The following is an 18,708-nucleotide window of genomic DNA, read 5'->3' on the forward strand; positions in this document are numbered from 1 at the left end:
ATCAACCGAGGTAAAGTACCTCGGAGTAACGATGGACTCCAAACTAAGCTGGAAGACACATATAGATACAAAAATCCAAAAATCAACGATCATCCTCAGCCAATGCAAACGCATGGCAGGAAAAACCTGGGGGCTTAAACCATACATCATGAAATGGTTGTACTTAGCAGTCGTCAGGAGCTCACTAAACTACGCCTCACTGATATGGTGGCCGAGAACACTCCTTGCGACAACCCAACTAGAACTACAAAAATTCCAACGTCAAGCGTGCCTAGCTATCACAGGCTGCATGAGCACAACACCAACCACTGCGCTGGAAGCTATATTATGCATACCACCACTACACCTACACATCAAAGAGGAAGCCACACTTGCAGCCCTTAGACTGAGGGCTTACGGGCTGTGGAAGGATACAAACATAGGACATACAAGGATACTATCAAAAGAAATTAATAAATGCCCACAACTAGACTGGATATGTGACAAGACGCGGAAACACTATGTGCTAGACAGGCACTATAAAGTAGCCGCTGAAGGAGGAAAAACAGACAAAGCTGACACCGTCGTAATAGAGGTCTACACCGACGGATCAAAGACAAACTCAGGCACTGGAGCGGGGATATACTGCCCGGAGCTTAACATAAACATTGCCCAGCCGCTTGGTAAGAACAACTCCGTCTTCCAAGCGGAGTGCGTGGGCATAACAACAGCAGTCATAGCCATGCTAAACAGAAAGGTAAAAGGCTTCAGCATCAACATAAACAGTGACAGTCAAGCTGTACTAAAAGCCTTAACCAAACACACAACAACATCAAAACTCATACTTGACTGTCACAAGAACCTACAAGCCCTATCAAAATCCAACAGAGTAACCCTAAAATGGATACGAGGTCACAACGGAAACAGAGGAAACGACGCAGCCGACGAATTAGCGCGTCAGGCAGCATCACTAAGGGTAGCTGGACCGGAACCCATCATACCCATACCCTTCACTGAATACAAAACATGGCTCCACAACCAGACGCAAGCATCACACTCGGTACTATGGTCTAAAACAAAAGAGTGCAAACACACGAAGGAGGCCGTACCAGTTCTCAACCCACGACTAACAACAAAATTACTGCAACTGAATCGACCTAAACTAAGGACAGTTGTAGGTATGATAACAGGGCACTGCCCACTAAACAAACACCTTTCCATTTTAGGTATAACTGACAGCCCTCTCTGCAGAGCATGCATGGAGGCGGAGGAAACACCGATACACGTAATACTCCAATGCAACGGAGTAGCAGAACAACGCGCAGCACACATTGGCTCCTCAGCAACACTCCATGAAGCACTCGGCGACCTGGGCGGCCTGCTAAGCTTTTGGAGCGAGCTCGGCTGGCTGGAGTGATCCAGCGGGGAGCCGCATCAGTGGCCATACGTACAACGGACGGTCCCAGACCAACCAAGTGCGGAAAAGGCCCAGGAACAGAAGAAGAAGAAGAAGGGTAATAATTTTATTTTGCACTTACAGTTTCAGTGGTGTAATTAAAGAATTAGTGTGCTTAATCTTGTGTTTTCGTGCACGCTATGAAAGTGGAATGCTTGATTGCACAAGAACATGAATTGTCCGAATGAACGTATTAAAATGTAACACAATAAAATAATTGCTTGTATCCGTAAGACACGACTATACAAAATAACTCGTCTTACTCTATTTAGAAAATCTATTTTATTTTTATGTACTTTTTGTGGTGTTCATTAAGTTCATTCATTTATTCATTCATTTATGCATTTATTCAGTCATTCATTCATATTTTTCTGAAATAAAAAGAATCTTATGTTCTATTCCAAACTATAATCTATCTCTGCACGACACTACTTTTGACCCGATCCAACACGCCAAGTAATGAATTTTATAGCAAAATTTGGGCTATAAAATTCATTACTTGGCGTGCGTTGAGAAAACTATTCATGATTAACTATTGAATATATCTATCTATCATATTTGAGTTGCAATGGCATTCAGTGGCGTGCACTGAGGGTATGCACAGGGTATGCAGGTGATATAAAATTAAGAAAACCTCCAGTACGAGTTATAAAAACTTAAGCATAGGCATTGTAAGAGTTATAAAAAGCCTACCCTTAAGTATTTATAACTCGTACTGGAGATTTTCTTAATTTTATATCATCTGCATACCCTGTGCATACTCTCTATGCACGCCACTAGTGGCATTGTGCAATTGTGTATCATTAGCTTCGCAATATTTATTTTTAAGGTTCTTGAACCAATATATTTTTAAACCAAAAATATTGTAATTATTAAAAGTCCAAGGGATTGCTTATCCGTACAATAGCGATTACATCTTATAATAACACGAATAAATAGAATATTGATTTCTATATAACAGTAAAATACTTTTTAATGAATACATTCCAATCGGACATTTAATATAGAAGTTATCAAAAGTTTAAAAAATTTTAGGACCAACACGAAACAGTTATTTTTAGATATTATATAGATATTATTTAGTGTACCTATCTTAAGACAAAAGCTTTTTTTTAACAAACGCGGACGAATTCGGGGCAAAAAACTAGTATTATTTAGATACTAGCTTCTGCCCGCGACTTGGTCTGCGTGGAGTTCAGAATTGTTTATAAAGCTTTGTTCGTTAACAATTTTTAAGTTCCCACAGGAACTATTTGGGAGATCGGTACAGAAAGTAGATGGCCTTTTCCATAGCATAGGTGACATGCATACCAAATTTCAATATAATAGAAAAAAAAGTGTGTGCGTGCAACCTTTACGCGCGATTGAAGTAAAACTTTTATTATTATTTATTGATGAAAGAGTAAAATGTTCATTCATTTAATATTCGCTATTTCATTTTATATATTCTATTTAAAATTCATTAATATCACTTTCACATTTTATAAATATTTTCATTTGTTAAATAGAATAATTGAGAGCATAAAAATTGAAGGTTAGATCAGCAAATGTCAATATAACCTTGTAATTGAATATTATAGAATGTTGCAATCATCAGAAAATTTATTAATAATTTACTCTAAATATACTTGTTTATTTATTACTTTTGTAATAAATAAACAAGTATATTTAGAGATTTTCTAAAAACTTTGCAATATAAAATATTTTTTTTTAAACTTGAATTTTTATTCACAGTTGATCCGTTTGAAAATATTGGAAATAAATAATCCCAATTGATTATGATATTTGCCACTAGCTGGCGTATAAGACAAGAAGCGTGGAGTATGTGACATATACTTACGACCAATCCAAATTATTATTTTTAAATAGAGGAAACTACGCAGACGTCTTACGTAAGTGTTAACGTGCTCTCCATTAGTAGACTTCTCTAATTTCGTAGCTTTAAGCAACTACGGAGATTTTTTTAAAGAGAAAGGCAATACCTTAAAATTTTAACCTAAAAAAGGAATAGAACCCACGATTATGTGATTCGTAGTCGAACATGGTAACCACGAAACAAAATAAGGCAGTTGCTTTACTTGGAACAAAGAAGGGTTTAATTTATCCACCGTGTACCTAATGTTTATTTTTAAGAGATAATAATATGTAAAAAAAATAAAAAACAGTACCTACGTACTAAACATTAGGTGCAAGGAAGCCAAGCGTTGCAATTTGATTTAAATATGGAAAAATAACTGCAGAATTGTATTTTGGAACGTAGTTATAAAGAATATACTGAGAAGAGCAAATCTCTAATTAAATATATATATACAACGTGTAATTGAGCAACTATATAATATTTCAGAGGCTTTAGAGAATACATTATTTACTGTGTCTGAGATTTATCTGTTAAACCGAAAAGCTAATAGTTTTTAGTAAACAATTGCCACCGTTTTTACTGAAAGAAATCATACCCTAACATCACATGCAAAAGTAAAATCAAGTGACTCCTGTCACTTTATTGCGTACACGTCGCGTAGCGTAGGTACTATGCACTTGCCGGTTTTTTTCTTCAATAGGGTTGTCATACGTAAACACTTAAAATATTTTGAATTAGTTTGTATGTTAAAAAAACATGCTTCTTTTGATTTAATAACTTTAAAGGGTGGCTCCTTACGAAATATTCTTATACACTCTTCAACAATATTTCGTAATATAGTTACCCGTTGTATAAATATAACAGCCTAGTGGGTAAGGCTTCAGTTTTCCTTTCGTGGAGACCGAGTTCGAGCCCCGGCACGCACAACTAACTTTTATGGAGTCATGTGTTTTTTTAATATACTTTTCAAATAACTACTGTTTTTTTAATATACTTTTGACGGCCGATTGGCGCAGTGGGCAGCGACCCTGCTTTCTGAGTCCAAGGCCGTTGGTTCGATTCTCACATCTGGAAAATGTTTGTGTGAAGAACATGAATGTTTTTCAGTGTCTGGGTGTTTATATGTATATTATAAGTATTTATGTATTTATTAAAAAATAAATATTCATCAGTTATCTTACTCGTACCCGTAACACAAGCTACGCTTACTTTGGGACTAGATGGCGGTGTGTGTACTGTCGTAGTAAAAAAAAAAAAAAAAACTAATATTAAAATGTTATAAACAGTAAGAGAAATTAATAACTAATATTAAAATATTATAAACAGTACGAGGAATGGTGGTACCAATTCCGTTGTAAAAATCAAATACCTTCAACGAGCAATTCTTGTATATGATACGTAGATGTATACATAATCTGAATGTCGAAAGCAGTTCCAACAATTTTCATGAAATTTAGTAAGGTTTATAAATATAGTATGGCAGAAATTGGTTTTGGAAGCGGTAAATTTATCTAGAAACAACGTCTTATTTTTGTTTTCAAGAAATAAAAAACTTCTACAATATCATTAGAATACAAAGAAAAGGCTTGGTATTAAAAAAAGTAGGATAGCAAAGCTTGGTCATCCAGGTACTATCTCTTAATTAAACTATATTAGTAGGTCTACGAATAATTCTGTCCCTCTCACAATGTTTGCCTTGAAAAAGCATAGAACTATTATTAATTGAACAATTTAGTTTCGTTAAGATAATTATGTACTAGGATTGACACCTCAATTTTTCACACTGTTTACCTTTTTATCTTTTATTTCAGTCTCTCTAAAATTCACTGTCAACTCTTATGCCAATCTTTAAATCTTTAATTATTAAATCACTGTCTTCAATATAAGTTTTATATTGAAAACTAAATCCGGGTTTAAAACAGTAATATCTATTTGACAAATGAAGACGGAACGTATGTATAAGGAAACGTATCAACTCACGTTAAGGACCCATTCATAGTTATGAAGCTGTGCTCATCACTTGGTATTAATAATACATGACATTTCTCGAGTGAGTCGTTTATATTCATTAAATTGTATGATTTGCGTCTTAGGTGTGTATAACCGCTTATATAGCTTGTATTTATTATGTTCCAACGTATATTATCTGTTATTTACTGTAAATCATCATCATCATTTCAACCAGTGGACGTCAACTGCTGGACATAGGTATTTTGTAGGGAGTTCCACAATCCACGGTCCTGGGCCGCTTGCCTCCAGCGGCTTGCTCCCAGGAACTCGCCTGATGTGAACTCGTTGGGTTCCAACCTACGTTGCGTTTACCGGTGCGGTCATCAACCCAGCACCTTAAAACCCCAACGTCCATCGGTCGGTCACCAAACTCCAATATTATACAAAACCTCGATCATTTCTCGGCAATTCAATGTTAAAGGTTTACCGTCCACTTACAAACAGGTGGGCCTGCTAAGTCAGATATTACATACTAGCTGTTGCCCATATCCTTCATCCGCATTAATTACGGTTTTTTACAAATCCTGTAGGAACGTTTATTTTTCTGGGATGATAAGAAGCCTAGGTTACTCTCTGACTTTAACGTACTAAAGGTATAACAGTTACAGCTACGATCGACAACTCATTTGCAGTCCCGGCTAGTTATTGTACGAAGTACCTAGGTGTCAAATCTAACGTCACGAAATGCGTGTTGTTGTAACATACGATTATTCGACGTTGTTCGTCAACTCCTTGTTTGCAGTCCCAACTAGTTATTTCATGAAGTAGGTGTCAAATCTGACGTAACGAGTGCATTTAGCGCTTAGTTGTAACTTTAATGTCACGAGTACTCAACTCGATGTCAGTCTGTTTACAAATTTTTTGCAGTCCCAACTTGTTATTTAATGAAGTACATGTCAAATCTGACGTCACAGGTGCATTTAGCGCTTAGTTGTAACTTTAATGTCACGGCTACTCAACTCGATGTCAGTCTGTCGACAACTCGTTTGCAGTCCCGACTAGTTATTGTATGAAGTAGGTGTCATAACTGACGTCACGGAATACATTCAGCGCGTAGATGTAACTTTAATGTCATGGGTACTCTACTTGGTGTACTGCTGTCGACACCACGTTTACAGTCCCGACTCGGACGACCTTGAAACCCGTCGCGAATGCCTAATTAGACATTTGGGCTATGTGAGTCACGCAGAGATCGCATGCAACAGTGATATTGACCCACAATTTTATTGTGTAACTTATTTGTTACTTTTTTCGGACTTTTATTGTTGTCCCTGCAACTCTATAGACATTCTAAGGTGATTTTCTTAAAACACACGCAACCGCGGAAGCCAATATACGTTGGTACTGTAAGTTCGAAATAGTTAACAAAATATGTACAGATAATGGCGCGTTTTTTTTTTAATTATATTTGTAAGCAAAGGTTCTAACAAAATCAATATACGTCATCAGCTTCATCGTCAAGCCATTAGCTGTCCACTACAGGGCACGGGTCTCCTCCCAGAATTAGAAGGGTTAAGGCCGTACTCTACAACGCTAGCCAAGTGCGGATTGGTAGACTTCACAATCCATTGCGAACATTATCTCTGTAATGTTCTCAACGGCTTGTACAGGCAACCTTCAGGCATGCAGGTTTTCTCACGATGTTTTCCATCAGGCAAGTGATATTTAAATTGCTTAAATTAAAAACGCACATGACTATGACAAGTCAATGGTGCGTGCCGGGGCTCTAACTCGGTCTCCGCGAAAGGAAAGCCAATGCCTTACCCACTAGGCTATCACTGTTAAAATAAACATGCAGCCGAAATTAAAATATTAAAATTACCCGCGATAAACCGAATATTTTCGCATTTATATTAAATCTTGGATTATAAGGCTTAACTCCCTACAAAAGACCTATGTCCAGCAGTGGACGTCTATCGGTTGATGTGATGAAGGCTTATAAGCGATGTTATAAGATCGAAGTTAAGCTAAGTTCAGACATTAAGAAATACCCCCGAAAGTTCTCTGTCTTCTTCTTCTTTGTCGTTACACTCTTGACAGAGTGGTCGTGGTCATCATGAAGCGTCTTTGAGGGCAGATGTCACACGCTCCACGAGCATCCGCCACTTCTCTGGGCTGACCGAAAGCTTGGTGCACTCGTGCAAAGGGCCACCCACAGCAGACTTAATGGGTGACCTTCCTCGACCTCTAGTGCCCTCCACCTTGCCCTGCACGACAAGACGCTCTATGAAGTCACTTTCACGCCGGGGGCTGTGCCCGAAGAATTTTAAGATGCGACTCTGTAGTGGCCTAGTAATAGGATGATAATGACTCTTTCTCTATCTCACTCACAATAAAATGAGATAGCAATCAGGAGCTAACTTGTCATTAAATTAAAAAAAAATCGAAACATGATATTGGAATTAGTTTTAAACCATCGTTAACTTTAGTTTTCCCGTTCCTTTAAATTGAGTAGTCGTTAACATAAATACTTGACGGGCCATCGCATATAATTACGTTACATTATAGACAATAACTCAAACAGCTAATCCATCAAATGATTGACCCGTCTGTGTTTGAGGAATAAATTTAATATAGTTTATAATAGTTCAGACCAATAATGCATTCTTAGAACCTTATTAGTTACGTAAGAACATACAAGTACTTCCGCTTTGCGCTTATAAGTTAAGCGCTTTATAATTATAATTACATGATTTCTCAATGTATTGTTATTTATTGGAATAACTTTGACTCTTTGGAATCCATCTTAAGGACAAACGCAAAATTATTATTTATATTTAAGTTATTCTTCTTTTGGCGCGTTAGGAAACAATGATGAGAGTAATTTTTTTACGTTGCGCGCGCACATGCGAATTCGACCAAAAAAAACCAACACCCAACCTGTTGGTAACTTTTTTTGAAAACTAAAGTCGACATTTTAGTTTTAAAAAAAAGTTACCAATAAGAAAAGTAAGGACATTTACGTATGTTTGCCTGAGAACTGACAACTGCATTCACGTTATTTATTTATTCGTAATATTTAAATAAAATTTATTTAAGTAGGTAATGCGTTATAATAAAACTCAAAAAGACGAAAGATAAAACTTTTGAAAAGATTTTTATCTAATTACGCCAAAGAAGTATAACTTATAACGCGTGTACATAAGTACACACACGTTTTTTTGTAATGTGTTTTATGTTGATCCCAGATCCCTCTTAAAGATCATCATCTCATTTCCTTAAAGACAGGGTGCACATATGTGCATTAATTGCTTGAATCGCACATTACTTCGAGAATTAAGTAGTGCGAGCCGAGAACCGGACTCGAGAATGTGAGTATTAACCACTAGGCTATCGTCGCGTTGAGTTATAAATATACTACGACAATATACACATCGCCATCTAGCCCCAAAGTAAGCGTAGCATGAGTTATGGGTACTAAGATGACTGCTAATAACTTAATGAATAATATACCTTAATACTTATAATAAACACCCCAGGCACTGAAAACATAAATATTCATCACACAAACATTTTCCAGCTGTGGGAATCGAACCCACAGCCTTGGACTCAGAAAGCAGGGTCGCTGCCCAATGCGCCAATCGACCGCCGCATTTAAGTTAGAACATAAGTTGAATATTCAGTTTGTATATAATTAATATAGAACATATACATACACATAAAATAGAACATAAGTTGTATTTAATAAATATACAGTTTGTATGTATTAAATATAGATTTAGCAGTTTGGCCTTGAAGAGATTAGAAATATGCGGATATACTTTCGCATAAATAATAATTATTAACTAAATTACAAACCCCCTTTACTTTCTTCTTCCGTTCCCAGATATAGTACTTTAAGCGAATCTGACTGGGCTTAACGTCGGCCACGAGGTCTATTGGCTTCTACGTTTCCATTACATACGCACATACAAAAAATCTATTGTGCCTCTATAATAATAGGTATATAGATTATTCGGTAGTTCAAGGCCTACTAAGAATAGAACTATTTAAATATAAACAGCTCGTAAAGGTAACATATGCATGATATTTCCGTTTACTTTGCTAAATAGATGTAGTATAAAAATATACCTATTCATATATTTTAAACTAGGTGCAGTGGTGAAGTAGTGCGGTGATGGTGGATCAGAATACAGTTGTCCTCTTCTGTCAACTTTGATCACAAACTGGTTTGTCCAGGTGGTGTTAATGGACCAACCCTTCCGTCAAGAAAAGGCTTTACTCCAGCAGTGTGCTGTTTTAGAATATTGATTAATCTTATAAACTAGGTATCCATCCGACTAGGTAATAATATAAATTAGTTTTATCGGTTTCGCTGAACGTTTAATTTATTGTTTTATTATTACTAAACAGTTGAGTTGGTACTACTAGGCAAATGGGTGGCCTATTGAGATAAGGTTGGCAACACTATTCTACGAAATGACATTGTGATATTCTGTTTCCCCGGTTGATTAAGGCCAAGGTGGTAAATCTTCAATGAGATTAGCCAACTACTGATGTGTGCACCAACATATGAGCACTCTCTACTCCCTGACTCTTGCAGTCTAATGGAACGGCAGATCCGAAAAGACCGGAATGAGATCAGGTACAGGACCAACAGCTTAACGTGCTCCCCGAGGAAGGGGGGGTTTATCACCCCCAATTTCCAACCTCCAGGCTGGTACTGAGAATTTATTGATAGAAATATCCAATACTATTTTTGGGTAGATAATATTATTATTAGCCGATCCTGGGATCGAAACCAGTGATCTGAGATTGAATAGGTACTAGAAATAGACAAAGATAGCACTACTAAATTCAATCTGCCATCTGAAGATTTTGGATTAGATGGATTACTAACATTGGGCGTAGACCAACTAGTCAGTTACTGAATTACATCAGTTTACTGATTCTAATTAAAGGTCCTATAGTTGATATTAGGTAAGTCCAGACAATCGAATGATGAGTGTATGAGTTATCAGGCCCAATTACACAACAATGGCCGCCGTGTGCGTCGAGTGTTATTATGAATGCACGTCATATATCGCTAAGCTTCGTCGTCATAATATTAATTAGCGGAATTGGCAAATTTAGCTGAATTGCATTTAGAGCCCGTGTACGTTGAACTCTTTGTAGTAGCTTGAAGTGTCTTGTTGTATTAAATATTGTATTCCACATAAAGAAATCAAAATTTAGGATTTTTCTCTTTAAAAATAAAAAAAGTGCTTTTTTGGTATGGTCAATGTCTTACAACTAGTACAACTAGTAAGACATTGAATGAATCGCAGGGTTTGTTTCCTGAGTCCCTGCACAAATCTGTTACATTCAGAATTCCAAATTCCAAACTCCGAAATTCAAATTTACTATTCTAATCACGAAAAAATGTTATGATAAAGGTGCTAGTATTTAGGATTTCACACATACTGCGTTGTTTGTTTATAATTAAGCTTTACATACACGTCTGAAGATTGAAAAAAACCTGTTAAGTCTGTCAGGAAGTTCTCAATTGGTACCAGTCTGGTGATGAGGAATTATTGTACGACTAAGATAATCGTCATGTGCTAACAATCGTTAAAACGCGACCCTCAAACCCGTAGCCGAGGTTCTAAGCTCTGTTCTAGACAAGGACAGTCAGTCCTAACTGAAGAGAGAACATAATGAACGTCTTTAATCTCGTCTGTAACGTTGATACTACAGAATATGTTTCAGTGCCGTTTTGTACTAAGCTGAATTTTTTCAGAATTATTAAAATAACAATAAGATTTATTCACCACAGTTCTTGAACCAATATATAAATAATTTAAAAAATAACAGAGGAAAAAAAACTTCGAGAATAATTAAAATATACGTTGATTCCATGTGATCAATGGATCACTACTTAGCTGTGTTATAGCACCATGGCAGTAGATATTTTTGTACCTGCCAAGGAATACTGCAACAGTGATTTTCAGAACTGCCTCCTTTGTATAGTAGTTAGAATGTTCTACTACGGCAGCACCACGGTTCGACTAGCAGTTTGGGTCGGTTTTTGGTTTTTCTACCACGTATGTGTCAAATTTATGCTTAAGTGGAGTGCGATGTTTGCTTTGTTTTTTCGTTTTAACAATTTTCATGGCATATGTGGTGTACGCCACTGCGTGTTTGGACGGGTGTTAGATCCAGCCTTATAAATCAAGTGTAAATGATCCCTTAACTAACAATTATATTGTCAATAGAGGCAGTTATATGTAACGAGACCGACACGAGTTTTGAGTGACCTCAGAATTTCAGTGCATTCGTAACCTAATTTATTGAGATCATATCTGCTTTTTATATTGTACCAGTTTCCAGATAAACTTTAAATATTACGTTTCTTCCACGTCCCACAAACCACAAAACGAAGTAAAAAAAAGTGCAGTTTTATAATAAATTGGTTGTGCAAAAATAACACACTTTTCTCTCTATTCTAGTCCGAATTCGGACCGAAGATAACCTGTTTGTTTAAACAGGATACTATATTTATAGGGTTGATAAAAAAAGAACATTTGTTAGAACGCGCTAATCTATAGAACTTGCAGTCGCATTCGAAACATCTAGATATCTATGACTAAGTAGTAGTATTGTTTGGCTACGTAGCCAAAAAATACAAAACCTTTGTAATATCAAAATGGTTTAAGAATTCTACATACAAAATATTAATGATCATTATTTTTGAAATGCCTTTTTTTGTATAGGTATTTTTAGATGAATTAATGAATCTGAATAATTGTATTAATAGTTTTATTTAAAATACATTAATAAATTAAAACACAGATTTACATAATCTAAAGGATCCTCTATTATGTTTTTTTTTATTTTACATTATAAATTCCTGGGCTAACCTAAATCGTTTAATTATTAATATTTATGCTTATTCCGTTCTAATGAAACAAAACTGCGTATTTTTAATAAATGATTGTACGACGTTCGTTCCTTGGAGGCAAGGAAGGTCGCTCGTTTGGGATGCTACGTGTGTCGATGTCTTAGCTCCATCACACATTCAGGCGACTTAATTAATCAGTCAAGCAGGCCTGGAGCACAGTAAATACTTAAGCTTACATATTGACTGTCCCAAGAGGAACAAACATAAAATTTGATAGCAATTTGTTCGCGTCATTAGAAATTGACAAAAACCGGTGATCCTAGAGCTTGTAGTAACCATAACAAAAGAATTAGTTTGAACGACCAAAAGGGCAATGCTACCAGCAGCTCGGGCTATATGCCACGCTGCGGTTGTTTTGAAGACATTTTAGATTTCATTAAGTTTTATTTTGGGCACATAGGCTATTTTTGCTTACAAATATTTATTAAAGCTTAATTTGCTATACTCCTAGACAAGCAGGAGAATCTGTATAGTGTAATTAATAATTTCTTCAATCCTTATACTCAATACCAAATGGATCTTCGGCAATGTACCCTCAACGTACGTTTCGCTCCGTAACCAGATCATCCTCATGAGATGTTGACTTTACAATGAATAATTGTTAAGTGCTTAACAATACACTATACATATTCTTCTGTTTTTCGCCGAGTATAGCAAATTAAGCTTAATTTTCATAATATATCATGGATTTCCGCAAAGTAAGGCCTGCTTCTATCCAATATTGTAAATAATTAAAGTATTTCTCTATATTTAATGGAATGTGTTTCAGTGATCTTTTTTGAAACTTTGCCATCTTTTTTAACACCTTTGTCAACTAGAAAAGTGTTTAAAAAGAGTTAAGTGTTAGTGTCCACATTTTTATTAAAAACCAATAAATACTTGAGGATTATTAATAATATTTTTTCTTATTATTAAAATCATAATTGTTATCTATTATATAAAAAATATTGTGAGATATATTTATTGTTTGTTTAGTAGTCATTTAATAACAGAACTAGTAAAAAAATATGTTCACACCATAATTTCACTCTGATTTGCGATATAAATATGTTCAGGTTCAGCTTAGGTCGCCTTTTGTACTTATCTTACACGCCAGGTAATCTTAGGATTAGGAAAAGTAAAAAAGAAAACAAAATATATGCATACAAATTATATGGGTAAAAACGAATCTTATATGGTATGAAGGGAGCCGAAACAATGTCTCTAAAAAACAAATTTTTTTGGTAAAATAAACAGACTTTGTTATTTGTATCTAAATAAAAAGAAAGAAATAAATGTTTTCTACACTATTTTTCCGTCGGCTGATAAAATTTCTAAGTATAAATTTTATACTTATTCGTATATACGGTTCCTTTTTATATGCAAGGAAAGTACCTAGAATTCTTGTTTAAAAAAAAAACATACAGCCAAATTGAGACACTTCTCCTTTTTTTATGTCGTTTGCAGAAAATAAATCGAATCAATATCGTATCGCATAGCAATCGTCGTTTATCGTGTAAACCGAATACCTTAGATACAATATGCATAGTCTTTAGGCGGGAATTATTTTTGGTATGCAAGCTAAGTTGATATGCAAAGCTCGTTTACCGGCGTCATTGTTCCACAACGGATTGTTCTAGAATGTGACGTCAGACGTAAAATACGAGCAATACTTGGAAGGCTTCCACTATGCTGAATGTACCAAGTTAGTGCCACTGAATAGCAAAACAATACCAAGTTATGGCAACTGTACCTTTAGTATCATATTTGCACACGTCCGCGCGTCGCAATCATTTTCTAAGTCCGTCTTTTAACCCGCTACGCAAAAACATCGGGGTGTTATAAGTTTAACGTGTGTGTCTGTCTGTGGCAAAGTATTTCCCGAACGGATGGACCAATTTTGATTTTGTTTTTCATGTTTGAAAGGTTCAAGTGTACTTAACTATTGATAAAACTCCTGAAGGTTGAAAGACTAAGACAACATCTTTGCATCGTTCGAGTCCATGTAGGACTGAGGTGCATCGATAATGCAATCGTATTTATATCGAAATACCCACCAACTCCATGTCAGCAACATTGGTTGTTAATCAAATATAATTTTAATCGTTTCTTGAAAACTATCTATTAACTATTAAATAAATATCTGGCAAATATGGATGCATAGTTATCAAGTTTAATTATTCACCCACTTTATAAATTTACTAAAACACTTTGTTTAATAAAACAAAAAAAATGGTGGATTACACATTTTTTCATTTCTTTGCTAAAAGAAAGTCGAACTATCGCGACCATAGGCTTATATTATTATTTGCAAAAAAATTGGGGATCCTTTAGAAAATTGGAAAATTGTAACCCAAAGTAGCAGTTTTGCCTATGAAATTCATATTAAATATAGCAGAAAATACATAATATTACATATTACATATAATTCATTTCAATAGGACATTCAATTGAGAAATTGTCGTGAGTTTAAAAAATTTAAGGACTACAATTACACAAAACAGTTCTTTTTAGTGATACACTATTTGCTTTTTTTTAGACGGACACACAATATAAAAATGTCTGTAGATGCTTTAAAAACAAACGCGGTCGAAGTCGCGACCAACAGCTAGTATTGTTATAACCTGCTTAGGTGCCAGGCAAGGTGTAATTTATTTTTATGATATTTAATATTGATATAACTTTATTAAAAATTAAATTTACTAGGGATTATTTTCTATAACGTCTCTGAATAAGGTGATGAGTACAGATAAACTGGGTATGATTTTAGTGTGATAAGTGTATGATTTTAGTAACGAGTTTATTGAGGAGGTTTCACCTGTGCGGTTTTGAATATATTTAGTCTAAATATATTATAATAATTTTCTAGGTAAGGAGGTCTAAATCATACTTACTATATCCTCAAAGGGCAATGAGAAATCAATTGCTATGAGTGTAATACTTAATTAAACCGTTAATTTGTATTATTTCCATTAATTACATGGAAGTTATATTATCAATTCAAGAAATATCTGCTTAGTAGTACCTATTTCATTTGACGTTTCTGTGATGATAGAAACGTCAAATGAAATAAGTACCTAAATAACGAAAATGTTTCATAATATACAGTAAATATATTTAAACTCATCCAAATTTTAGTTCAGTATCAGAAACACAACGCAATTCTATGAACCATTTTAACCGCGGATCTATTTTGGCAGGCTCCCAGCTGAACTTAAAGGCCCATTCTCACTTTACATTCGGACGAGTTCATAGTCAGCGTTTATTACGGCTTTTTACAAATCCCTTAAAAACTGTTTGTATTGGGACAAAAAGTAGTCCATGTTACTCTCCGTCCGAAACAAACAAACACACTTCCGCATTTATAATACTTGTAAGGATTATAATTATATACCACAATTTCCTCTTAGGCAAGTTATATAGTGTTGCAACTTCTGGATGCGACCAACATAAAACCGTGGAAATCCCTTCAAGATACGTAAGTTAGCAGTAAACGTCTATTAGTGTAGACGTTTAAGGAACTTACCTCATAATTATCTACCCACTACCGGCTCACTACAGGGCACGGGTATCCTCTCAGAATGAGAAAGGTTAAGGCCTGGCCTGAGAATTCTTGGTGATGTCCACCACCAAGAATTAGCTTTCCTTAAGATGTTTTCCGTCACCGTTGAGGCAAGTTATATTTTAATTGAAATAATTAAAATATTACTTGTTTACCTTACATTAACTCTTGTAAATAACGAGTATATCATTTAATATTTTGCACAGCAAACGCTTTGTATTTTTGAAGTGAAAACTTCTTTTGTCGCATCGCACACAGATTTTTACGTAGGTAGTAAGTTAGGCTTAAACATCACACTCTGAGTTTAAAGGCTCGATCGGGTCAACTCGGGATCGCCGAGTGTACCCGAGCGAGAAAGATAAAGTCAGCTGCTCCTCGCTGTTGCGTCGCTGTGTTTAGTTTATTCAATTCATAATAATTTCTTTCTTAATTTAATAGTTATTATTGGTAAATAATAAACATTATTTTAACAATTATTTAGTTTACATTGTGAGATTAATGTATTTAGTTAGCGGTTTATCGTACTTACATTAAAAAATGAAAAAACGTTATAAATATTAAAGATTAAAAACACACAGTTATTGTTTTCACTTCTGATAATCCAGCCACAGGTGGAGTACCTACGCTTGCCTAGATGATGCCTATTCAATCGTGATGAAGGCACTTATAATATAGGTGGTGGGGAAAACAGAAAAGCATTCATCAAAGAAGTCATGTACTACGATCCTGTAGTGACATCTTCACGATGCCCCACAGTTCAATGGGAAACTAAATGAAATAATATTTAATTCTTCAGCACACTCTCCGAAATATATATCCTAGAACACCAATAGACAGGCAACCTTGAAAATGTACAACCCAATTCGCAAGAAAACATTCTCACATTACAAAACATAATTACATAATAAGAAGTAATAGTGAGTTAGGTATAAAACAACCTTTGCTGTGTACTCTTTTTTATAGTGCATATTAACATTTGACTTCAATGCTAATTATAACGTAACAAAAAAATCAGATACATAAAGTATTTTTAAATTATTTTAATTTTTGTTGGAGAAAGATCTTAAATCAATTTAATTTAATATGCAAGTAATAGACGAAATTATGTTTGGATACCGGTACCACAAATTTTAGAGTTTTAGCACAAATGGTGTCTAAAATAATATTTATGATCTGTATTATGTACGAATGAAAAAAAGAAGAAATGACGAAACTATCAATAAACATACTCGTATATATATCACCTATAGAATACCCTCCTGGACTGAAGGCCTTTCGCAACGGGAGAGTTTGTCCATTGTCACCGCGCTGGGCAGACGGGATGCTTATCGCAGTAGGTAGAAGAAGTATTAGCACGGAAGACGTTACTGACCACTCTCCGTTATATTCCTTTAGCCGTCTCGTACGACACCCACGGGAAGTCAACCGTCACCATAAGGCAAATATATAGTAATAAATGTAATCTTAGGGCTTCGGTTTAAATTTCAGGCGACGGAGACCAATCCTCGGCACGTAACCTTCACTTTTCGGAGTTATGTGCGTTTTTAATGTAAGCAATTAAAGAATCACTTACTTGCCTTACCTGCATACCTGAGAGTCCTCCATAACATTCTCAAAAGCGTGTGAAATCGCGCACTTAGCCAGCGTGGTGGACTATGGCCTGAACCGTTCTCATTCTATTAGCACACCCGTGCCCTGTAACGGGCTGTTAATTGTTTGATAATAATGATGAGGAAATGTATCATCTAGATGTTATATTTCAGCGTTACAAAATCCGTTGCGTTATTTTTACCTATGTAAGTGGTCCGTAGGTGCAAATGGGCCTAAGTTTAGTTGAACTCACAGCAACAATGCGCTCGCGGATTTTAGCTGAGCTGGCACAACACAGCAGTCCCTCGGCTAAACCGGTGGATCGAGCTCAACAATGATTTAAAACTCTATTCCGTACCCCTACCATGAGCCTGCCTGTCTCTGGCCTTGAAGGGTTAAATTAAATGTTGGTTTCCGCAAAACTCTTTCATTTGCATACTTGAAATAGTTAGTTTAACTTAGAATCTTCTTTTAGCAGTATACAAATAATTCCTACAAAAATTCAAAATTTAGAATTCAAATATTGGATAGAAGCAGGCGTTACTTTGCGGAAATCCATGATATATTATCAAAATTAAGCTTAATTTGCTATACTCCGCGAAAAGCAGGAGAATCTGTGTGGTTTAATTTATAATTACAATGAATACTTGTTAAGCTTAACAATTATTCATTGTAAAGTCAACATCCTCCTGATGATGCTCCGGTTTCGGAGCGAAACGTGCGTAGAGGGTATATTGCCGAAGATCTGTTTGGTGTGGGGTATACGGATTGAAGAAATTATAAATTACACCACACAGATTCTCCTGCTTTTCGCGGAGTATAGCAAATTAAGCTTAATTTTGATAATTTAGAATTCATTTATTTCAATAAGCCCTAATAAACGTCAAGTCTGTATGTTTGTTGTGACTCTACCACCGGTTCGGAAGGCAGATTCTACCGAGAAGAAGCCTGCAAGAAACTCAGCAGTTGCGCTTGTTCAACATCAACTATTTACATTTTACATTTTAACATTAATTTTTCTATCTTGTGGGAGATGAATGCGGAGCCGTATGCTTCCAAACATTCTTGTCATTAAGGTATACCTATAATCAGGGAAAAAAACTAAATCTAGTTTAAGGTCTTATAATGTCCTTTAAGTTTTATGATAGTATTTTAAAATCGCTAGAATTCAACAATGTGCTTATTGACCTTAATTTAACATAAACGCGAGCAAATTAGAGCGTTTCCAAATTTCATACATATGGTTAAAAATATTGTTGAGTTTTTATACCAGTCCAAAAATATTATAAAAATGTTTTTTCATTCCTGCAACCGCTATAATACTCAGAGCATGTAATTCTTTTTTTTTTTAAAGAGATGACTTCTTTGGCCATGATACGTTAAAAGGTTGATGA

At 35.3% G+C, this 18,708-nt stretch overlaps 1 protein-coding gene across 1 annotated transcript in view; it reads right to left on the reverse strand.

The window, feature by feature from the left end:
• The window catches only part of LOC120624159 (nose resistant to fluoxetine protein 6-like), a 73,682-nt gene that overhangs the window by 39,839 nt on the left and 15,135 nt on the right, over positions 1–18,708 (reverse strand). The window lies entirely within an intron of this gene.

The sequence above is a fragment of the Pararge aegeria genome, chromosome 5, assembly GCF_905163445.1.
Source record: "Pararge aegeria chromosome 5, ilParAegt1.1, whole genome shotgun sequence".
NCBI lineage: Eukaryota > Metazoa > Arthropoda > Insecta > Lepidoptera > Nymphalidae > Pararge > Pararge aegeria.